The following is a 25,354-nucleotide window of genomic DNA, read 5'->3' as shown; positions in this document are numbered from 1 at the left end:
CATGCCCTAGGCTGTGTTTTCATTTTGTTGGTGGTTTCCTTTGCTGTGCACAAGCTTTTAAGTTTAATTAAGTTCCGTTTGTTTACGTTTGGTTTTACTTCTTTTGCCTTTGGAGGCTGATTCAAGAAAATCTTGCTACGATTTATGTCAAAGAGTGTTCCACCCATGTTCTCTTCTAGGAGTTGTGTGGGTTCAGGTCTTTCATTTTGGTCTGTAAACCTGTTTTGAGGTTTTTTTTGGTATATGATGTGAGGAAACGTTCTAACCTCATTGTTTAACGCGTCACGGTCCAGTTTTCCCAGCACTACTTGTTGAAGAGACTGCCTTTTCTCCATTGTATATTCTTGCCTCCTTTGTCCTAGGGACTTCTGGACTTCCCCAGTGGTCCGGTGGTTAAGAATCCACCTGCCCATGCAGAGGACATGAGTTCAATTCCTGGTCGAGGAACTAAGATCATGCCATGGGGCAACTAAGGCCACGCGCCACAACTGCTGGACTTGCACTCTCGAGCCTGCGTGCTGCAGCTCCTGAAGCCTGCACGCCCTAGAGCCTGTGCTCCGCAACAGGAGAAGCCACCACAGGGAGAAGCCCGCACACCACAGCTAGAGAGGAGCCCCCATCGCTGCAACTAGAGAAAGCCCGTGGGCAGCAATGAAGACCCCGAGCAGCCAAACATAAATAAATAAATAAAATGACCGTAGGTATGTGGGTTCAATATTTTTATAGATTTATACTCCATTTAAAGTTATTATGGGGGGGCCTTCCCTGGTGGTCCAGTGGCTAAGACTCTGCACTCCCAAGGTAGGGGGCCCAGGCTCGATCCCTGGTCAGGGAATTAGATCCCAGACACCACAGCTAAGACTCAGTGCAGTCAAATAAATTTTTAAAAAAGTTTTTTAAGTTATTACATGGAATTCCCTGGTGGTCCAGTGGTCAGGCCTCTGAACTGTCACTGCGGAGGGCCCTGGCTCAATCCCTGATTGAGGGACTAAAATCCCACAAGCCATGTGGGGTGGCTATAAATAAAGTTATAAAATGTGGCTACATTTCTCTGTGCTATATATTTTATAAAAATATATCCTTGTTGCTTATTTATTTCCTTTTCTTAAAAATGGTCCTCGGGTGGGGTTCAGGACATACTGCTCCCAAATATGGCACCCTGGCATATTGAATATTTTAAGCTGAAGGATTTGAGAAAATACCGGAAGCAGGAAAGTCATTCTGACCTCCTTCCTTAACCCTTCTTCCCTGAAAGTCTCCCATAAAACCCTCAATAAGGGGTGCCCTCTCTCAACCCAGAGGAAAGGAGAATCCTTATCTCTGAAGAAAAAGGGAGGCAAAGAAGAATCCTAAGAAACTGGCATGGCCAGATATCCCCTGTCTTTGCAGGTTTTCCCTGGTGGCTAAGGGGTAAAAAAAAATCCCCCTGCCAATGCAGAAGACACGGGTTCAAACTCTAGGTCTGGAAGATCCCCTGGAAAAGGAAATGACAACCCACTCAAGTATCCTTGCCTGAGAAATTCCATGGACAGAGGAGCCTGGTGGGCTACAGTCCATGGGGTTGCATAGAGCTGGACACGCCTGAGCAACACACACACAACAGCAGTTTCTACACAGCTGCCCACTATTTGTCAAGCCGCACATGAATACCTGTGGGTCTCTCCCGACGCATATTGCCTCTGCCTCTGGCTCACCTGGGTCTGCTCCTTGGCCTCAGTTTTCACTCATGTAAAATGGGCCTCTCTAGGGTTCCTTACGGTTTTAACAGCCCATATAAGTCTATGAAAGTCTTTGCCAAACTGAAAAGAACATTAAGAACTTGAGTCTGACAGCCCATCTGAACGCCTCCCCACTCAGCAGCAAAATGTATTTCTGTCTTGGCATCTAAAACAGAAGCTTAATTGCTGATAAGCGGCTGACAACTGGTAAAGGGCTTGGGGTGGATTAGGAGAACTCAATCTCTAACGGGCACCAGATGCTGCTCTCAAAAGTTGAGAGTGAAGCTGGGAGCCTGCAGGCGGTGGGGAGAAGGCCTGCCTGGCCGGGAACCTGTGGGCCCTGGGAATGACAGCCTCTCGGTCAGAAGAGACAGCAGAGACAGCATGTGCCGCTTACACGGCACCTGCTGTGTGCCCCCTGCCCTAGCTGCTTTTGTGCGTTATCTCGGGTGCCGCTCCTGACGACCCTGTGGTCATACCTAATGACAAATATCATTTGTTGAGAACATAGTTGTGGCAGCGCAATGCTGAGCTTTTCATGTAAAATATCTCATTTCATCCTCTTACCTCTGTGGAGGTAGATACTATTACTATACCCAAGTTACAGATGGGAAGGGGCTTCCCTGGTAGCTCAGCTGGTAAAGATCCCGCCTGCAATGCAGGAGGCCCTGGTTCGATTCCTGGGTTGGGAAGATCCCCTGGAGAAGGGAAAGGCTACCCACTCTAGTATTTTGGCCTGGAGAATTCCACAGACTGTATAGTCCGTGGGGTCACAAGGAGTCACACACGACTGAGCAACTTTCACTTTCACTTACAAATGGGAAACTAAGGCACAGGTGCCCAAGTCAAATGTAAGTGGACCTGGGACCTGTATCAATTAATCTGGCTCCAGCATCCATGCTTTTAACTTATATACACTTAATAGTTTTGTTTTTTTTTTTTTTTGGTCTTGCAGTGAGGCTTGCGGGATGTTAGTTCCCAGACCAGGGATTGAACCTGTGCCCTCAGCAGTGAAAGCTCTGAGTCCTAACCGCTGGACTACCAGGAAATTCCCAATGCAGACAGTTTCAATAACAATTATTACATATTCACTTTATCCTAAAATAACTGATTCTAAAGAGACAGCAAATTCTTAGTTCACAAGAGGACGCAGCAATGTAATTGCAAAGATAAATAGTGGCAGCTAATATTTTCGTTTCCATGCCACCCACCATTCTAAATAGGATGTGTGCATTATCACTTTGAATCCTTACAATCACACTCTAAGGTAAACGCTAAGATTAAACCCATCTTTCAGCTGAGTTCACTGCTATCCTCTTCGCTTCTGTCCTCTGCTCTCTTTCAGGATTGTTCTGAAGGAGGTGATATCATTATTATTTCCATTTCATGAATGATGAAACTGAGGCCCAGAGAGGTCAAGGACTGAAGGCAGCATAGCATTTAAGTGACAGAACCAGGATTCAGTCCCGGGTTGATGGGTTTGCAAAGCCCGTGTTGTTCACCATCACCCCACATTACCTCTCTGGGTAGGTTACCAAGGGGATGCGGTGTTCCCAGCTCTGTGCTGGGAGCAGCTGCGGAAACACAAGTAGGAGAGAGAAGTTGTGGAAGTGCTGTCAGGAAGGACACACCTGTCTTTGCTCTGGAATTGTCACTAATTCGCTGTGTGGCCTCAGGCAAGTCATGGCCCCTCTCTGGGCCCCTGAATCCCATCTGTAAATGAGAGGTCGCGTGTTCTCCAAGTTGTGGCCAGGACATGTCCAGTGACGTGCAAGAAGGATATGAGGGCCTGACCAAGGGCAAAGGAAGAGATGATCCAGCTGCTTCAGACTCCCAAGGAGGGCAGAGGGCCTCCAGGGTGTGTCCCCATCTCTTCACTTCTTCCCAGAGGAGAAAGACCAGGAAAAGGAACAATGGGAAAGGGAAGCATGTGTATTAGTCTCCTGTCACCGCTGTGAGGGTTTCCCAGGTGGTGCTAGTGGTAAAGAACACGTCTGCCAATGCAGGAGACATAAAAGGTGCAGGTTTGAACCCTTGGTCGGGCAGATCCCCTGGAGGAGGGCATAGCAACCCACTCCAGTATTCTTGCCTGGAGAACCCCATGCACAGAGGAGACTGGAGGGCTACTGTCCAAGGCCAAAAGGGTTGGACATGACTGAAGTGACTTAGCACACATCACCGTAACAAATTGCCACAAATGTGACGAGAGAAATGTATTTTCTTGCTATACTAGAGGCCAGAAATCTAAACCACAGTGTGAGGAGCAGTACTCCTTCGTGAGGCTCTAGGGAAGAATATGTTCCTTGTCTTCTGCTTTGGTGGCTGTCAGCATCCCTTGGCTTGTGGCTGCATCTCTTTCTGCTGCATTTTCACATGGCCTTCTCTTCTGTGTATCTGTCTTCATCTCCTTCTGCCTTCTCTCTCTATATATAAATGTATTTATATATTCTCTCTATAAATATATATAGATATTTCAAACTGGTGATTTGTGACTTTACTACTAATTCTATTGTTTATGGATACATTTTCCCCATTTTAAATGTCTCTGTATTTTTTATTATCTTTTGCCCACAACACACATGTGGGATCTTAGTTCCCCAACCAGGGATTGAACCAGCACTCCCTGCATTGGAAGCACAGAGTCTTAACCACTGGACCACCAGGGAAGCCCTCTTTCGCCTTTTTTTATTGTGATAAAGTATACATAAAATAAAATTCGCTTCCTTAGCCATTTTAAGTATACGATTCAGCGCCATTAAATACATTCATGATGCCGTACAACCATCACCACCGTCCATCTCCATCACTCTTTTCATCTTGTAAAACAAAACTGTACCCATTAAACAATGACTCCCCAACCTCCCCTCCCCCCAGCTCCTAGCAACCACCATTCTACTTTCTACCCACTGTATCCGACTATTCTAAGTACCTCATTTAAGTGGAGCTTCATTTGTGGCCGGTTTGTTTCACTTAACATAATGTCCTCAAGTTCTCTCCATGTTGTGGCATGTGTCAGAACCTCCTTTCTAAAGCCCGAATAATATTCCATTGCATGTTTACACCACATTTTGCTTAGCAATTCAATGCAAGGACACTTGCGTTGCTTCCACACTTTACCTGTTGTGAGCAACGCTGTTATTCTGCTACACAGTCACTTGTGATTGTATTCAGGGCTCACTGGGACAATCCAAGGTGATCTTCTCAAATTCAAAATCCTAAACTTAACTGTATCTGTAACAACTCACTTTCAAAATCAGGTACCATTTATGGGTTCTGGGAACTAGGATATGAACCTATCTTTGGCGGGGGGCATTTTCTTTTTCTATTACATCTTATTATCTTCGTTTTTGGCTTCACATGGGCTCTTCTCTAGTTGCTGCGAGTGGGGGTCTAATCGTTGTGCTTCAGAGGCTTCGCTGGGGAGGCTTCTCCTGTTGCATAGCCCGGGCTCCAGGGGGTGTGGACTTCAGCAGTTGGGGTGAGCCGGCTCAGCTGCGCCCTGACATGTGGAATCTTCCCAGATCAGGAAAGGATCAAACCTGTGCCTCCACTGGTGGGCAGATTCTAACCCCTGGACCACCAGGGAAATACTGAAGGGCATTTTTCACATGAGGTAAGAGGAACAAGAAAGAAGGACAAGGTAAGAGGAGCCAGAAAGATGGACAAATGAAAGTAGGGGGTGGAGGCTTACATGAGTGGTGGTTTTTCAAGCCCTCGTCTCTGCCAAAATGCCTAATAATTGCTCTCTGTTGTCCTGTTCCCTTAGTGAGCCTGTGCAGATTTGTACGACCTTCTTGGGTTGTGGCTCAGTTGGTAAAGAATATGCCTGCAATGAGGGAGACCTGGGTTCGACCCCTGGGTTGGGAAGATCCCCTGGAAAAGGATAAGCTACCCACTCCAGTATTCTGGGCCTGGAGAATTCCATGGACTGTATAGTCCACGGCGTTGCAAAGAGTCAGACACGATTGAGCAACTTTGACCTTCACTTGGGTGAGGTGTGTGAGTAGATTCTGTCCTGAGGCCCAACAGGGCGCAGCAGTAGTGTTAGAGTTCCTGCTGCCGGGAATCCTCTGGACTGTGTGCTGAAGGTCTGAAGCCTGGGCCCTGGTTCCAGGTCAGCTGTGCTTGACCCTCCGTAGGATTTCCAGCGAGATTGCTGCTCCTCTCTGAGCCTCAGCGCCTTTCTCACCTTATTCCCTCTGCTCGGATCTCGTTTGTTTCCACCCTCTCTCCCATATCTCAGATCTCAGCTTATATATCTCTTCCAGGGACTTCCCTGGCGGTCCACTGCTTTGAACTTTGCCTTCTAACGCAGCGGGTGCGGGTCTGATCCCTGGTTGGGGAGCTAAGATCCCACATGTCTCATGGCCAAAAAAACAAAACATAAAACAGAAGCAATATAAAACAAATTCAATGAAGACTTTAAAAATGGTCAGCATAAAAAAAACAACTTAAAAAATAGTATCTCTTCCTGAAGGCCTTTACTTAGCTCCCAGGGTGGGGCTTCTCGGTGCCCCAGAAATGGCCCATTTCCTTGTCGGTTGTCTGCACACACTCGCCAGACTGCGGCCAACTGCAAGGACCACTATAGTGACCAAGAGCCTGGAGCCTGACTGCCTGGCGACCGATCCAGGCTCCGCCATTTACTATCTGTGCAGCCTCTAGCAAGTTACCATTTCTGCGCCTCCACTTTCATCCTTTGTAAACGGGAATAATAACAACAATGTGATTGTGATCACTCAGTGAGCTGTTATCTGTCAAGTGCTTAGAGCAGCGCCTGGCATGAGGTTGGCACAGGTACTGATGACTGTCTTATCAGACTCTGTATCCTGGGGTCTGGCACACATAGGGCACTCCCAGGAACATTGAGTGGAACCAGGTGTTTTCCAAGTCCTTTCTGGTTCTCCCTCTTTTCCAATTTTGTGTAGTTGACATGCATGGATGTGAGAGTTGGATTATAAAGAAAGCTGAGCACCGAAGAATTGATGCTTTTGAACTGGGGTGTTGGAAAAGACTCTCGAGAGTCCGTTGGACTGCAAGAACATCCAACCAGTCCATCCTAAAGGAGATCAGTCCTGAGTTTTCTTTGGAAAGACTGATGTTGAAGCTGAAACTCCAATATTTTGGCCACCTGATGTGAAGAGCTGACTCATTCGAGAAGACTCTTTGTGGCCCAATGGACTGTAGCCCACCAGGCTCCTCTGTCCATGAGACTCTCCAGGCAAGAATACTGGGTTGCCATGTAAATACTGGAGTGGGTTGCTATGTCCTCCTCCAGGGGATCTTCCCGACCTAGGCAATGAATCCTTGTCTCTTAGTCTCCTGCATTGGCAGGTGAGTTCTTTACCACTAGTGCCACCTGGGAAGCCCACCTGTTGGCTATAAATACCCCTCTTTTTTATCTCTTGTCTTGGTGGACTAGTTTTGGAACTTATGACATCAAGGGATGAAGAACCCGTGACTCTGGTGGCCTATAAGATTTATTTTATATACTCTGTTTTCTTCCCAAAATAGATCTGAAGCACCAAGAGGTCTTTCAGGGTGACCTCGCCTGGGTTGGCACTGAGCAAAGTTGTAATTCCCTCTTCCTCTCCCCAGGACATGCATCTTCCTACTCCAGGCCCCAAGATTGTGGTCCTTCCCAGCTCTGAAGCTTGACTGGTCAATGACCTTTCCTCAGGATGTTTGCATTTGAGAAGAACAGGAAGTCCCAGCATCTTACTTCTTCCAGGCCACATTTCCCAGGAGCCCAGTGTTCTGGGAGATGGTCCCAGATAATTTTACGCATTCAATCAGCAACAAACATTCACTGGTGCCGGAGATGGAGCTACAGTGGAGAAAATGAGGATCCTGCTCTAAGGCCTCACCGATAACTAGGGAGACACTCAAAATAAGATCATTGCAATATTGGATATGGGAATGAGGTACTATGGGAGTCCAGTCATAGGAGCTGACACTTACCCAGGGCTTCCTATTGTCAGGAGTTCTGCTACGTACTTGCATTACACTTCATCACATTGGAACTTCATGCTGATCCTATGAGATGCCCATTTTACAGATGAACAAATTGAGACTCAGGAAAGAAAAGCAATCTGAAAGGTCCCACAGTTCATGAGTACTTGAGCCAGATTTACTCAGGGAGACTTCACAGAGGGGGCAGGTTTTTTTTTTTTTTTTTTGGCTTCTCTGGGTCTTCGTTGCTATGCGCTGGCTTTTCTCTAGTTGTGGTAAGCAGAGACTGCGCTCCGTTGCGGTGTGCAGTCTTCTCATTGCAGTGTTTCCTCTTATTGCAGAGCGCGGGCTCTAGAGCAAAGTCTTCAGTCTTTGTGGTTCTCAGGCTGACTTGCTTCGCAGCATGCGGGATCTTCCCTGACCAGGGATCAAACCCATGTTCCCTGTATTGGGAGGGACAATCTTTTTTTCTTTTTTTTAATGTTATGTATTTATTCATTTTTGGCCGTGCTGTTTCTTCGTTGCTGTGTGTGCTTCCTCTAGTTGTGGCGAGCAGGGGCTGCTCTCTAGCTGCAGTTCACGGGCTTCTCGTTTGCTGTGGCTTCTCTTGTTGCTGGGCACGGGCTCTGGCATGTGCGGGCTTCAGTAGTCGCAGCGTGTGGCCTCAGTGGTTGGGGCTCCTGGACTCTAGAGCACAGGCTCAGAAGTTGCAGCACACGGGCTGAGTCGCTCCGCAGCGTGTGGGATCCTCCTGGATCAGGGATCAAACCCACATCTCCTGCGCTGGCAGGTGGATGCTTAACCACTGGACCACGGGGATGTCCAGAGGAGGCGGCTTTTAAAATGAGCCTTTAAGACGGAATAGGAGATGGCCAGAAGGAAAAACTGAGGGGGGTGGGAGAGGAAGACAGCCCACCAGTTGGTCGATTTGGGTCTCTCCCTTAGCTCTCTGGCAGGAAGCATTTCAAGGAGGGAAAGTGACAAGAGCGTGTGCCTTGGGACTAAACCCACCTGGGTTCAAACTCCAGCTTGGTAACTTCCTTGCTGTGTGGGCAAGTAGCTTTCCATCCCTGAGCCTCTGTTTCCCCACCCGTGATAGGGAGCTAACACCAGCTCTGCAGCCTGCACTAATACTGAATAACTGGGAGGATGTGGCCAAACCTCCCGGCACTGCCTTGGCACAGTAAGTGGCAGCTGTTATTCTTATTAGGAAGTCCATGGATGACTGCTTCAATTCCAACCAGTTAATTTCAGGGGCTGAGACATTTTCCATGGGAGCAGATGCCCACTGGGTCTAATGACAGTCTGTGGGCAAAAATCTCTGCAGGATGCAAAGAGGATTAAACTAAACGAAGCAATTCATGTGTGCAGAGTGCTCTGTCCAACGGCTAGCACGTAGCGGGTGGTGCTCCAGAAATGAGCACTCTCCCTGATACTTATAATTCAACAAGCTTTCTTATGCAGACTTAAAATGGCTCTAGCACAAGGTAAATAACCATGACTTAACAGAGGATTTTTTCAGGGATTCATCTCATGCCCCCTATCAAGGGACTCCTATCTTGTGCAACGACTTTATCTCTCTTTACAAACCTTGTTAGGTTCTGTCTGTGTACTTTAAGGAAAAATTACTTTCTGGCAAGCTTGAGTCTATAACCAGAGAAGGGATATGATTGCTTTAGAACCAGAGAACCCATGTGTGAGGTTGCCATGGAAACAATTTAATGTAAACTTTATTTTACAGTAAACCCAGCTGAGTAATTGGTCGGAAAGGCGAGGAGAGAGGCCAGAAGCAATTTTCTCCAAAAAAAAAAAAAAAGAGAGAAAGAGAGAGAAATAATAATTAGGGAAAAGCTGATGGGTGAAGAGTAATGTTTTTCTGCTCAGGGAGAAGGTAGTTAAAATGTTCATGCTGCTGGTGAGGGGAGAGGCCACGCGAGGCGGACCTGGCTTTCTTTTCTTGTGTTTTCTTCTGTCTATGGATTGAGATACAGGGGCAGATATAGGAGTAGAGAAAAAAGGGACAACAGTAAAGTTAATTAGCACTCCCAACTAAAAATATGTAGTCTTTATGGCTGTGAGAACACTGCTGGCAAGTAAGAAAAGCCACATGTATGGCCTTTTGTAGTAAAGGTGTTTTCAAGCCCCACAGAGATATTTAGATATACATCCCAGGAAGTTTCAGACTGTTAAGAGATGAAGAATGAATTCAAGATACTTTCTGTTCTGGCCAGAGCCCTAAGTCAAGGTTAAAACTAGCAATAATAAATAATGGTTAAGAATTAGTGATACCTGGCTACTTGTATTAAACTAGTTGTTATTCTGATTGCATATATATATATATATATATTAATATTTATCCTATTTGGCTGCACAGGGTCTTAGTTGTGGCATGCAGAATCTTTAGTTGCACCATGTGGGATCTAGTTCCCTGGCCAAACTGCATTGGGAGCACACAGTTCCAGCCACTGGACCACCAGGGAAGTCCCATAATAATATAATATACTATTATATAGAATTATTATTATTATTATCATTATATATGTTATTTTACAGAACAGTAACATTTTGCCAGTGTTTCTTTGGTCTTTTTAAAACGCAAAGTTGGGCTTCCCTGGCGGCTCAGTGGTAAAGAATCCCAGGGATTGAACTCACATCCTCTGCATTGGGAGGTAGATTCTTAACCGCTGTACCACTAGGAAGTCCCGAAACAGATGTGAACCTTGCACACCACATCAGGAGGCAGGTATGTGAAGGTCTTCCTGACCAGGGTTCTCAGCTCAAAATTAATTAAGCGTTGTGACCAACAAAAAGAAAAAAGAAAAATAAAAACAATGGCATTTTATTTATTTATTTTTAATTAGAAATGTTATTTTGGACAGAGGCTATTGGTCAGGAATTTGGAAAAATCATCCAGTAGAATTGGTAGGAATAGCCAGAAATCAGGACAGAAGTCCCCAGGATCCAGGGGGGCTCCTGGGAAAAGGAGAATCCCTTCCACTCCCCAGGGTAGGAGCGCATCTGAACCTCCCTCCTCACTCTTGGGGCAAGCCACCACCTGGACCTGCTCCCAAAACCCTGAACAGCCAAGAATAGTTAACAAGCCTAAAGAGCCAGAGAGGAAGGAGGCTTGCGGGACACCCGGGTTTGCTGGGTGCACATCAGGCCTATTTCTAGCATCACCGCCTAAAGAGAGCAGCCACAAGCACGTGAGGCTCCTAGAAACAGGCCTGGAAAAGGAGTGAACCAGGGGAGGCCCCAGGAGACATGGAGGCGACGATCCAGAGGTGGGACCCTTGAGGATCCCGCTCGCCAGTGACCCCTGGGTGTCCTCGGGCAGCCAGTGTTCCCCACCTGGGTCTTAGTTTCTTCTTCCTGCTATTCCCACCGCTTCCACAGTATGATGTCTCCAAATCCCTGACCCTAGAGGAAAGGTGTGTGACCTTGTTCAAGGTCGTGGCTAAGAAGTGAGGTGCCTGGATACAGACCCTGGCTCTCCTCCCCACATGTCTCCATCCTTTCCACACTCAAAGGCCGGGCTCCCGCACCGAGTCAGCCCCTGGAGCAAAGGATCCGTTTGCTCTCAGGGAGTTTCCCTAAATTCGTCCCATCGCACCCCACCTTCTCCCTACTCCTCCCGACCACCCTGGGGGCTCCCTGAGAGCCCAACCAGGCATCACTCCCTCATCCTGCCCAACCCATCCCTGAGCGCTCAGCGGAACGGGTCTGTGATTGATGAATGCAAGCATTGCCCTCAAAAAATAATTAAAATCCACAGAGCATTTGCAGCCTCAGCTGTTGGGGTGGCAAGTGCTGCCTTGGTTATTTCTAAAATAATTAATGACTGCGCTTGTCTCATCTCACTTGAGGTGTCAGAGGCAGGGAAAGTGGGGGGTCGCTGCTTCTGCCCACGAGGGACTGGGAGAGTTACTTTTATAAGTTGGGCCTCAGAGCCTTTGTGGACATAGCCCTCTTTCCCTGCTGGATGGCTTCAAGACGGCAGACAGTTCTGTCTGAACCTCCCCCAAGGAGACAGTTCTAGACAAACTTTCCCCATACTTCGGCCACACACAAGCAGTTGTGCACCATCCCCATCAGCTATACCCCAGAAGTCATGCCAAGGATCACAGTACCATTCTAGCCAGAGGCAGGCCGCACCCCCACAGCATGGCCTCCCCTGGCTGAAACCTCACTGTGCTGAAAGCCAGCAGCTTAGGCATCACACCTACCACATGCTAGGCTCACTAGCAGCATATTTCCTCTTGCAACATCTGCCTGGAGAGGAGTTTTATCACTTCACCCCCCATTTTTCAGATGGGGAAACGGGTATAGAGAGAGTAAACTGCCTGCCCAGAATTCTATGCATAGCATATGGCAGAGTTGGACCTAGTCTGTGGCACCTAGAGCCAGGAAATGAATCTGGGAGAGCCAGAAGGTCAGTGGAAACCAAGCTGGATGGAAATCTCAAATGGGACTGAGCATTTGAGCAAAGCATCTCAGGGGCGAACAAAGCCACCATCTACCTTCTTCCAGAAATAATGAATTTGCAACTCTTAGGGGTCCCAGCCTGGTGGCTCAAATGGTAAAGAAGCTGCTTGCAATGCTGGAGACCCAGGCTCTACCCCTGGGTCGGGAAGATCCCCTGGAGAAGGAAATGGCAACCCACTCCAGTATTCTTGCCTGGAGAATCCCATGGACAGAGGAACTTGGCAGGCTACCGTGCATGGGGTCGCAAAGAGTTGGACACGACTGAATGACTAACAATTTCACTTTCACAGATGTCCAAGCAGCTCTCTGGGGACCATACACCCAGAGGCCCTGGGCAGCTGGAAGAGCCTCTTCCTGCTCAGCCTCCTTCAGGACAGAGGCTGGCATGGGGCCCCAGGAGCTCCTCACTCTGGTTGTGCCTCCCTGTTATGTTCCTGAAACACGCCGCTCAGATCCCACTAACATCCTGGAGAATGCACGTTTCTCTTGTGCAGGACCAGGGAGGTGCTTGGAGGGCCCACCCTATTGGGTTAGAAACCCAGAACCTGAAACTTCTGAGGAGGAGGAAAGCAACATACATTTTGCCAGAATAGGCTCAAGAAGCCAGCAGAAGCTGTCTGCACCATGTCTGAAGCACCAAAGGTTTGTGTGAATGTCTTCCTGACCAGGGTTCTCAGCTCAAAATTAATTAAGCATTGTGACCAAAAAAAAAAAAAAGAAAGAAAAGAAAAATCAAAGCAATGGCAGTTTATTTGTTTATTTTTTAACTAGAAATGTTATGCCTGCGTGCGTGCTGTCACCTCAGTTGTGTCTGACTCTTTGCAACCCTATGGAATGCAGCCCCCAGGCTCTGTCCATGGGACTCTCCAGGCAAGAGTGCTAGAGTGGGTTGCCATGCCCTCCTCCAGGGGATGTTTCCAACCTGGGGATCAGACCTGTGTCTCTTACATCTGCCTGCACTGGCAGGCAGATTCTTTACCACGAGCACCACCTGAAAAGCCCAAGTTATGCACGGTCATGTGTAAAGAAAAAATTTCTTTTTTTAATGCCTCAACAAGTGTATGTGCGTGTCTGTGTATATACTGTTAGGGCTTTCTGTTTATTTCTTTTGCTTTCTTCCCCTAACCAAAAAAATCATTTTTATTGTTATAGAACATAGTGTTTTCACTTAATAATATACTGTGGACATCTTTCCAATATTTTTTAGATCTGTGTATTCTTTTAATTAGTCTAAAAGTTTAATAAGGGACTTCCCTGGTGGTCCAGTGACTAAGACTTCATGCTCCCAGTGCAGGGGGCCCAGGTTCAATCTCTGGTCAGGGAAATAGATCTCACATGTCACAACTAAGACCTGGTGCAGCTAATAAATAAATACTAAAAATAAAACAGAGAGAGACCACTAATGCCTGGTATATGGTGAGTTCTCAAAAAATATTTAAGCAGTAAATAAAAATAAAATTTTAATAAGCAATGCATTCACATGGTTCAAAATTCCAAAAGTACACAAGAGTATTCGAAAGAGGAACTTGTCCCCACCCCTCCCCTTCAGGTACCTGGCTAACTTACCAGAAGCAATGAGCTTTACCTTTCTCGTGTATCCTTCTAGATCTGCTAAGCATGGACAAGCAAATATGTAAATACATTGTCCCTCCAAGTTTACATATCAACATATATCATATATATTGCATATATGATATATTCTATTCTGCACCTTTCCTTTTTCTTAATATCATGTCTAGAAGTCAGTCATATCCATATGCCACGTTTCATTCTATTTGATCATTAACAACATTGCACAGGAGGTCTGTAGACTAATTTATTCAGCCCTTCCACGGATGTACCTTTAGGTTGCTTTCCATTTCTTTCATTCTGCTATTACGAAGAGTGAATAGCAGAAACTATTTCAGTGAATCTCCTGTATGCCTACTCATGTGTGGCCATGCTTTTATTTCAAACTGACAGATTGCTAGAAGTGGAATTGCTGAGTCAAAAAGGATGCAGGCAGGCTTTAAATTTTAACAAGTTGTGCCAGATTATTTTCCCAAAGGTTGTAGCAATTTGTGAGCTCTGTATTTTATGAGTTGTTTACATTTTTTGCCAATCTGATGAGAGAAGAAGATAGCATCTCCTGGTTCAGAATGCACATTTCCCTGACTCCTCTGTGGAGATGAGCATCTTTTCATTAGCACTTAGCCATTTGCAGTCAATTTCTGCATTTGTCTGTGTCTTTAGCCCATTTATCACTGGTTCACCCACTAGAACTCTAGTGAGTTCTTTGTCTTCTTTCTATTTACTTCTCAGGACCGTTTTTCGCATTAACCCTTTGTTTTATGTGAAAATATATCCCCCTAATTTATCTCAACTTTGTGTATAGTGCCATGTGCCAAAGAGAAAAATTTATTTTTGTGTGTTGTCAAATCTGTTCAGGATGATACTATTTTAATGAAAAGAAATTTGTTTTTATCTTACAAGATAAAGTTTTTAATTTAGACAGTGAAATTTCAGCACAACTGCCTATTTTGCTTGATTGCCAGATGCTTTACTAATCTAGGAATTGTGAAAGAGAAAATGACAGAGGTCACTGGATACAACAAGTCTTTTTACACTGCTCTGTACACTGTCCCCACCTTCCAGTGACAGAGATGATAATGATGACGACGAAGACGATGACAAAAGCACCTGCTCCACGTCACGTGCTACGCTACGCTCCTCATTACACTCTACTCTGCACCATCTCATTTCACCCTTACAACAGCTTTTGGAGGTAGGGTTTTGTTTTGTTTTGTTTTGTTTTTCCTTGAAATAGAATTCCCAGATCATAAAATTCACCCTTTTAAAATGTACAATTCAAAAAAAAAACCCAAAGCATAAAATGTATAATTCAGTGATTTTTGGTCTAGTCACATAACTGGGTAACCATCACCACTATCTAAATCTAGAACATTTTCATCACCACCACCCCCCAAAAATAACAAAATATCATGGCAAACTGTTCTCATCTCCAGACAAGGAAACAGACTCAGAGAGGTGATGTAACTTGGCCAAGACCACATAGCTGAGTCTGGATTTGAACCAAAGCCCCATTGCCTGGGACGGCATCTTCCTAACAGATCCAGTATTCTAGACCAGGGATCAGCAAACTTTTTCTTTAAAGAGCCAGATGGTAAATATTTTAGACTCTGAGCCACTCAGTAGGTAAGTATTTTTTTCATTGAATTTAGGGCAAACCAAGGATAACTCCATATGAAGAAGAAATTTCTAAATGCCCAAAAGTGAGTCAAGATTACAGGGGGATATTCAAGCAGAAAGCAGGAAAGTAAGAAACAGGGTTTTTTTTGTTTGTTTGTTTTTTTTTGTTTTTTTAAGAAACAGTTTTAGAGGGTTGAGTCCAGAACAGACGTATTGGAGCCTGAGACTCCAGTTCAAAGTCGAGAGCACCAGATCTGTGAGAAATCTCCCCTCTAAGCTCCTATGCCTAAGAGCACACCTGGCATACAGCAGGCCATTCAGGGGGTGCATTGCAAGGTCCACAGCATCAGGGTGCTGCCTGGCATTTGTGAGTCTCACAGGGCACCGAAGTCTAGCTCCCCTGCTCCAGACATACTACCCTCCCCCACCACGGGGAAAGGCTCCCCACCCTGCTAATTCCCCTATCAGCCAGGTCAGCTGCCCAACCTGACCCTCAACCTAGCCTATTCCAACTCCCTGCCAACCTGAGAAATCATTCAAACAAGCCAATCACTTCCTCCCAAGGAAACCAGGGGTCACCTCACCCTCTCTTTTACTATAAAGCGCACCCCCCACAGCTCCTGCTGGCTCACTCTGTTCCCGAGTGTAACCCCCACGTGGCCCTCTGGCCGGCCACGTCCTCTTCTGGGCTGTGTGTTTGGGTAATGTTACCCTCTGTTTGAGCTCATCTGTCCAGGGTCAGTTGTCTTGCATTCAGTTATCTATACTATTTAGGGCAGAGTTCTTCTCTCAACAACCTGGCGAACAGGACAAGCAGAAGACATCCCCTGCCCTTCCCCAGCATCATTCTCTGGTGTTGATGATCTGATTTTCCACTGGGAACACCCACCCCATAACACAGACCTTGTGGTTCGGGTAGGACTGGCTCCGGCCATAATTCAGACCAGGCTAGTTTGCACGTCCATCCATTTTGCCACAGTGATTGGTTCAGAGAAAGACACATGACCCAACTTGATCCACTGAGAGTCAATTCCAGGCCTTTTTTCCTGAAACTATTCAGAAAGAGACACTTTCTTTCTGCTAAGGTGGCTAAGCAAGTAAGATAATCACCAGAATTTACGGGTGGCTGCTTTATTGCACTCATGGGGAGCCTGTTTGAGAATGAAGCTGATCTAGTGAAAAACAGAGCCTGGATCCAGCTACACCTGAAGTGGTGCCATTCTTAGACATTTTAAGTTCTGTGAGTCAATAAGTAGCCTCCCCCTGTTTTTTTTTTTTTGGCTTAGCTCAAAAGTGTTGACTAACAATACTCTCAGTAAATACAAACCAAATGAATGAATTCATTCTCAGTGCTTGCTGCATCTGGTAGATTTTAATCTTTACCAGACGAAATCATCCATTTAAGAGAGAAGAAACCTTATCTGCTGGAAGCAGATAGAAGAAATCTAAGATGTGTGTGAAATTTGGGGCGGGGCGGGGGGAGTTCTGTGTTTTCATGTCCTCAAGCTACCCTCGGAGGACACCAAGAACCAGAAAGTACCGCCCTCCCCGGGAGGAACCTCCCTGAATCAGCATCACGTGTCTCTTGGTGAGCCTGTTCCCTTGGATGAATTGTGCAAACCAAAGGCTTTTTCCTCCCAGGTGAGTACAGTGTGGTTGGAGAGTGTCATGTACTTGGCCAAATATTTGGTTTTCCATGAAACAAGCCACTGACAAGTTATCAAAGCACAACTGTGACTGATTCCTAGTATAACTCAATCCAGCGACTGTAGTTACAGTCTTTGCAGGTGCTGCTAACCTGGGTCTATGGACTCCTGAGTTCCATGGACAGAATTCAGGCAGGACATGGATTTGAATGGGGAAAAACTTATACCTTCATTTTCACTATCTTCTATCCCAAAGTTAGAATGAATCAGGGCAATAGTAATACCTGTGCCTTTGGTTCCAATAAAAATCACAGATATTTTGTTTCCACATGTTGGGGAGAGGAGAGTGAAAAAATTGGCTTAAAGCTCGACATTCAGAAAACTAAGATCATGGCATCCGGTCCCATCACTTCATGGCAAATAGATCGGGAAACAGTGGAAACAGTGGCTGAATTTATTTTTTGAGGGGCTCCAAGATCTCTGCAGATAGTGATTGCAGCAATGAAATTAAAAGGCACTTACTCCTTGGAAGGAAAGTTATGACCAACCTGAAAGTGAAAGTGAAATCACTCAGTTGTGTCCGACTCTTTGCGACCCCATGGACTGTAGCCTGCCAGGATCCTCCGTCCATGGGATTTTCCAAGCAAGAGTACCTAGACAGCGTATTAAAAAGCAGAGACATTACTTTGCAAACAAAGGTCCATCTAGTCAAGGCTATGGTTTTTCCAGTGGTCATGTATGGATGTGAGAGTTGGACTATAAAGAAAGCTGAGTGCCGAAAAATTGATGCTTTTGAACTATGGTGTTGGAGAAGACTCTTGAGAGTCGCTTAGACTGGAAGGAGATCAGTCCTGGGTGTTCATTGGAAGGACTGATGCTGAAGCTGAAACTCCAATATTTTGGCCACCTGATGTGAAGAGCTGACTCATTTGAGAAGACCCTGATGCTGGGAAAGATTGAGGGCAGGAGGAGAAGGGGACGACAGAGGATGAGATGGTTGGATGGCATCACCAACTCAATGGGCATGGGTTTGGGTGGACTCTGGGAGTTGGTGATGGACAGGGAGGCCTGGCATGCTGCGGTTCATGGGATCACAAAGAGTTGGATACGACTGAGCGACTGGACTGAACTGAACTGATAGTTATTGCAGATACCCTGAAATATTGTTTATGTCACTGAAGTGAAGTAAAAGTCGCTCAGTTGTGTCCGACTCTTTGCAACACTCTGGACTGTAGTCTGCGGGATTCTCCAGGCCAGAATACTGGAATGGGTAGCCTTTCCTTTCTCCAGGGGATCTTCCTAACCTGGGGATTGAACCCAAGTCTCCTAAATTGCAGGCAAATTCTTTACCAGCTGAGCCACAAGGGAAGCCCAAGAATACCAGAGTGGGTAGCCTATCCCGTCTCCAGTGGATCTTCCCGACCCGGAAATCAAACCAGGGTCTCCTGCACTGCAGGTGAATTTTTTACCAACTGAACTACCAGGGAAGCCAGTGTATGTCACTACAACTTTGAAATGCGAGTGCCAGATCTTGTTATTTAACGTGCTAATAAAGAAACACTCTTATTATATCATGGGGCTTTTAAAAAGTATTCCGACAACTGAATTTCATTATCATTTGTTTTCTTGCAACCCTATGTATTTTATTTTGGGCATTTAAAAACACATTCTGAGGAGGAGTCTATAGGTTTCACTAGATTGTCAAAGGGGTCTGAAGCTCAAAGAGATCCCTTTTGTGTTGTTATTCTCTGAATCCAGTTCTTAGCCTCAAGAAACTTCTGTATACCTACCTATAAACAGGAACAGGAAAACCTGTATTACAAGGTAATTGTGGGACTTCCCTGGTGGTCCATTGGTTAAGACTTTGCACTCCCAATGCAGGGAGTATGGGTTTAATCTTTAGTCAGGGGACTAGATCCCAAATTCCTCAACTAAGGCCTGGCACAATCAAATAAATAAATATACGTTTTTTGTTTTTTTTTTTTTTAATGCAAGATAATTGTAATGTTTAAATGACACAAACCTAGTATCTAGCCTGCTGCTTAATACATACAAGGGCATCTGGGCATGTTTATTCCCCTTTCTTCATTTCCAGCCGTTCCTAGCTGGTGATGCAGCATAAGGCACAGGGAATCAACCCTAGAACTTTCCAGGTTCAAATCCCACTTTTGCTGTTTTATTAGCTGTATAATCTTAGTTCTCTAAGTCTGCTTCCTCATTGTTGAACTGGGTCATTTCTTTCCAGTGGTGTTACAAGCATGAACGATTTTATATATGTAAAATGCCCCACACAGTGCCTGGAGCAGAGGAGATTCTGAAAAATAGAAGCTACAGGGCTCCTTTGTGGTTCCAGTGGCTAAGACTCCGTGTTCCCAACGCAGGGGGCCCGGGTTCCATCCCTGGTCAGGAAACTAGATCCCACATGCCAGAACTGAGACCCAGCACAGCCAAATAAATAAATATTAAAAACACAAAATAGAAGCTGTTCTCATCACCAACAGTCGCAACAGTTTCTATCCAAAAAAAAGCCAGACACTGCCTAGCACCTGCCCAAGTTGTCCTTGCTCTGCCAGAGAAACAGCCTCATCCTCAGCTCACCACTTAACCGTCTTAGTCACCTCTTCTAAGTGTTGGGTAAGTATCTGGGGATTTCTCCTCCCTGATTTAGCTTTTCCCCTAGTCACTCCCTCAGGATAGTTCTGGAGGCAGCCTGGTACTGTCCTCATGCATAAAATACTAGGTAGTCAGAGCTGAAATGACCTTTGGACCTTGTGTTATACATGGGGAAACTGAGTCCCATGAGAATAAAGAAATTTTTTTTTCAAGGTTGTGCAGATTTCCTTCAAGAACATAGATTAAGTTGCTATCCTTTCTAGAAATTGTTCCATCTTTTCTCTGCATCCTTCCTCCCTGAAAAAGAATGAAAATGTAGGCGTTTCAAGAAAGTGTAGGTGAATAATAAAGAGAAATAATAAAAGAGCTAACTGTTGAGCATTTAATCATGCCTGACCTTGTGGTACAAAATGAAGCAGGGCAAAGGCTAACAGAGTTTTGCCAAGAGAATGCACTGGTCATAGCAAACACCCTCTTCCAACAACACAGGAGACAACCCTACACATGGACATCACCAGATGGTCAATACCGAAATCAGATTGATTATTCTTTGCAGCCAAAGATGGAGAAGCTCCATATAGTCAGCAAAAACAAGACCAGGAGCTGATTGTGGCTCAGATCATGAACTCCTTATTGCAAAATTCAGACTTAAATTGAAGAAAGTAGGGAAAACCACTAGATCACTCAGGTATGACCTAAATCAAATCCCTTACAATTAAACAGTGGAAGTGACAAATAGATTCAAGGGATTAGATCTGTTAGACAGAATGCCTGAAGAACTACGGATGGAGGTTCATAACCCTGAACAGAAAAAGAAATGCAAAATATACAAAAAAAAAAAAAATGCAAAAAGGCCAAATGGTTGTCTGAGGAGGCCTTACAAATAGCTGAGAAAAGAAGAGAAGCTAAAGGCAAAGGAGAAAAGGAAAGATATATCCATCTGAATGCAGAGTTCCAAAGAACAGCAAGGAGAGATAAGAAAGTCTTCCTCAATGATCAATGCAAAGAAATAGAGGGAAACAATAAAATGGGAAAGACTAGAGATCTCTTCAAGAAAATTAGAGATACCAAGGGAACATTTCATGCAAAGATGGGCTCAAAAAAGGTCAGAAACGGTATGGACCTAACAGAAGCAAAAGATATTAAAAAGAGGTGGCAATAATAGTCAGAAGAACTATACAAAAAAGATTTTCACAACACAGATAATCACAATAGTGTGATCACTCACCTAGAACCAGACATCCTGGAGTGTAAGGTCAGGTGGGCTTTAGGAAGCATCACTATGAACAAAGCTAGTGGAGGTGATGGAATTCCAGTTGAACTATTTCAAATCCTGAATGATGATGCTGTGAAAGTGCTGCACTCAATATGCCAGCAAATTTGGAAAACTCAGCAGTGGCCACAGGACTGGAAAAAGGTCGGTTTTCATTCCAATCCCAAAGAAAGGCAATGCTAAAGAAAGTTCAAACTATTGCACAATTGCACTCATCTCACATGATAGCAAAGTAATGCTGAAAATTCTCCAAGTTAGGCTTCAACAGTATGTGAACAGAGAACTTCCAGATGTTCAAGCTGGATTTAGAAAAGGCAGAGGAACCAGAGATCAAATTGCCAACATCCGTTGAATCTTCGAAAAAATAAGAGAATTCCAGAAAACTTCTGCTTCACTGACTACACTAAAGCCTTTGACTGTGTGGATCACAACAAACTGGAAAATCCTTAAAGAAGTGGGAGTACCAGACCACCTTACCTGCCTCTTGAGGAATCTGTAAGCAGATCAAGAAGCAACAGTTAGAACCGGACATGAAACAACGAACTGGTTGCAAATAGGGAAAGGAGTACATCAAGGCTGTATATTATCACCCTGTATATTATTTAACTTACATGCAGAGTACATCATGAGAAATGCCTGGCTGGATGATCACAAGCTGGAATCAAGACTGCAGGGAGAAATATCAATAACCTCAGATATGCAGATGACACCACCCTTATGGCAGAAAGTGAAGAGGAACTAAAGAGCCTTTTGATGAAAGTGAATGAGAAGAGTGAAAAAGCTGGCTTAAAACTCAACATTCAAAAAATGAAGATCATGGTATCTGGTCCCATCACTTCATGGCAAATAGATGGGGAAACAGTGGAAACAGTGACAGACTTTATTTTCTTGGGCTCCAAAATCACTGCAGATGGTGACTGAAGCCATGAAATTAAAAGACATTTGCTCCTTGGAAGAAAAGTTATGACCAACCTAGACAGCATATTAAAAAGCAGAGACATTACTTTGCTAACAAATTTCCATCTAGTCAAGGCTATGGTTTTTCCAGTAGTCATGTATGGATTGATGTGAGAGTTGTACTATAAAGAAAGCTGAGCACTGAAGAACTGATGCTTTTGGACTGTGATGTTGGAGAAGACTCTTGAGAGTCCCTTGGACTGCAAGGAGATCCAACCAGTCCATCCTAAAGGAAATCAGTCCTGAATATTCATTGGAAAGACTGATGCTGAAGCTGAAACTCCAATACTTCAGCCACCTGATGTGAAGAACTGAGTCATTTGAAAAGACCCTGATGCTGGGAAAGATTGAAGGCAGGAGGAGAAGGGGATGACAGAGGATGAGATGGGTGACATTCCAAAGCCTCTTGTTCTGCTTCCCAGTTCCAATGACACTGTGACTTTACACTCGTGCTGTTGCCTGGGGTCAGCGCTGCCCCTGGGGGTGGGAGACTCTCACTCCTGAAGTCTCTTGTGTGGACAGCACTGTGCCCTCTACCCCGACCCCCGGCGTCAAGAGTTGGTGCCAGCTGTAGTCCGTGTCTGCTCCAACCAGAACCCAAGTTTAAGGGGAGCCTTGGAGCTGAGTTGACCAGTGGCCTGCCCCATGGATACCGCTCTTCTTGTCTCCCATACAGAGCTGCATGGACCTGCTAGGTCTTCCCTGGGGGCTAAGACCTTAGAGAATCCTGCAATGCAGGAGACCTGGTCCAATCCCTGGGTTGGGAAGATCCCCTGGAGAAGGGAATGGCTGCCCCCTCCAGTATTCTTGCCTGGAGAATTCCCTGGACAGAGGAGCCTGGCGGGCTGCAGCCCATGGGGTTGCAAAGCGTTGGATGAGACTGAGCGACTAACGCATGCTATATACCTGCTACATGGACCTGTTAATTGTGTTTGCATTATTGGGGTTGATTTGTATGTGTGCTCAGCTTGCATCCACAGCTCCCACCTTGCAAGCAGATGGGCACTCTGTGCCTTCAAAAGAAACATAATTAAGGCAATTTAGCATCTTTCTCAAAGGATGCTCTTTCTCCACAGGGGAGGAAATAACTTTGGAGCTGCGTTAAAATGTTTGAAGTTTAATTCTGTGATGCTCACAGCTGGTCTAATCTAGAGGGGTGGTGGGGGAAGCACTTTTCCCCTGGGGAGGGATATGGGGGAGGGGACACAAGAAGAGAGGGAGTGGGGCTTCCTTTGTGACTCTGAGAAGGTAGGTCTCTTCCCCTTTCTGAGGCTCAGTGACCACATTTGTCTTTTAGGTAACGTAAAAATTAAACAACCACTCAGCAATAGTTTGAGGAGCAGCCTTACTGATTCAGAATCCCTGGAGACACTTAACAAGCTTCACAAGAGATCCTGACGCAAGCCAGGCTGGGAACCCTCTGGTTCAGAATTACAGTATCCTGGGAGACTGGTTCTCTCGGACATCCTATTGATACCAAATCCATGATGCTCAGTTCAGTTCAGTTCAGTTCAGGTCATTTGTCACTTAGTCATGTCCAACTCTGTGACCCCATGGACTGCAGCATGCCAGGCCTCCCTGTCCATTGCCAACTCCTGGAGCTTGCTCAAACTCATGTCCATTGAGTCAGTGATGCCATCCAACAATCTCATCCTCTGTCATTCCCTTCTCCTCCTGCCTTCAATCTTTCCCAGCATCAAGGTCTTTTCAAATGACTCAGTTCTTCATATCATGTGGCCAAAGTATTGGAGTTTCAGCTTCAGCATCAGTCTTTCCAATGAATATTCAGGACTGATTTCCATTAGGATGGACTGGTTGGATCTCCTTGCAGTCCAAGGGACTCTCAAGAGTCTTCTCCAACACCACAATTCAAAGGCATCCATTCTTCAGCACTCAGCTTTCTTTATAGTCCAACTCTCACATCCATACGTGACTACTGGAAAAACCATAGCTTTGACTAGACAGGCCTTTGTTGGCAAAGTAATGTCTTTGGTTTTTAATATGCTGTCTGGGTTGTTCATAGCTTTTCTTCCAAGGAGCAAGTATCTTTTCATTTCATGGCTGCAATGAAACTATGAGCCATGCTGTATAGGGCCACCCAAGATGGACAGGTCATGGTGGAGAGTTCTGACAAAATATGGTCCACTGGAGAAGGGAATGACAGAGCACTTCAGTATTCTTGCCTTGAGAACCCCATGAACAGTATGAAAAGACAGAAATATAGGACACTGAAAGATGAACTCTCCAGGTCGGTAGGTGCCCAATATGCTACTGGAGATCAGTGGAGAAATAACTCCAGAAAGAATGAAGAGATGGAACCAAAGCAAAAACAACACCCAGTTGTGGATGGGACTGGTGATGGAAGTAAAGTCCGATGCTGTAAAGAGCAATATTGCATAGGAATCTGGAATGTTAGGTCCATGAATCAAGGCAAATTGGAAGTGGTCAAACAGGAAACAGCAAGAGTGAACATCAACATTTTAGGAATCAGTGAACTATAATGGACTGGAATGGGTGAATTTAACTCAGATGACCATTGTGTATCTACTACCGTGGGCAGGAACCCCTTAGAAGAAATGGAATAGCCATAGTAGTCAACAAAAGAGTCTGAAACGCAGTACTTGGATGCGATCTCAAAAATGACAGAATGATCTCTGTTCGTTTCCAAGGCAAACCATTCAATATTACAGTAATCCAAGTCTATGCCCCGACCAGTAATGCTGGAGAAGGGGAAGTTGAACAGTTCTATGAAGACCTACAAGACCTTCTAGAACTAACACCAAAAAATGATGATGCTCAAGTCCCTTACAATTGGCCCTGCATACCCCTGGTGTGGAACCCGTTAGATAAGGAGAGTCAACTCTTCCTGCTTTATTGAAAATGCTTTTATTTTTTGTGTTTGTAGAATTTTAGAGCCAGAATTTTGCATAGCTTCTCTTAAATAGTGTGGAACATGAAGCTTGCTAATGTAATGTAGCTTGCTCAAAAGCCTCATAATTAATTTTTCTCTTATATATGTATATGTATCTTTTAAAGTTTATCGACAGTTTTAATAAAACAAACAAAGACATAACAAATCCAAAAAAATCCCAAAGTACAAGTAGTGCGAAACTTAAAATTTTCTATCAATTTGTATATGTATTTTGAATACATATAAGTTATACAGTTGTTTAAAAAAATGCCAACAATAAGAGGAAAATGCCAACATATAAGAGAGTAAAAGATGAAATTCCTTTGCACTCACTCTGTTCCCTTCCCCCCTCAGCTGACTTTTTAAGAAAATATTTATTTTTATTTATTTTAGCTGTGCCAAGTCTTAGTTGCAGCACGTGGGATATAGTTCCCTGACTAGGAATCAAACTTGGGCTCCCTGCATTAGGAGGAAGGAGGCTTAGCCACTGGACCACCAGGGAAGTCCCCAGCTGACCACTGTTAATAACTTGGTGTGATTCCTTCCAGGTCACTTTGCTAGCAGTTATGTGCATTTTTAAAGTTTTACACATACATAAATGTAGTTTTGG

At 45.0% G+C, this 25,354-nt stretch overlaps 1 long non-coding RNA gene across 2 annotated transcripts in view; it reads right to left on the bottom strand.

Moving 5' to 3' along the window:
- LOC139032221 (uncharacterized) overlaps window positions 1-16,463 on the bottom strand; it is a 31,064-nt gene extending 14,601 nt beyond the window's left edge. For both annotated transcript variants that reach the window (XR_011484745.1, XR_011484744.1), the window contains exon 1: window positions 16,248-16,463. This is a non-coding gene — a long non-coding RNA (uncharacterized lncRNA). The remainder of the gene's footprint in view (window positions 1-16,247) is intronic.
- Window positions 16,464-25,354: the final 8,891 nt, after the last annotated feature.

Source organism: Odocoileus virginianus, chromosome 30 (assembly GCF_023699985.2).
Source record: "Odocoileus virginianus isolate 20LAN1187 ecotype Illinois chromosome 30, Ovbor_1.2, whole genome shotgun sequence".
NCBI classification, from domain to species: domain Eukaryota; kingdom Metazoa; phylum Chordata; class Mammalia; order Artiodactyla; family Cervidae; genus Odocoileus; species Odocoileus virginianus.
Note: the sequence above shows the minus strand (reverse complement) of the source record. Positions and strands in the feature narration are given on the sequence as shown.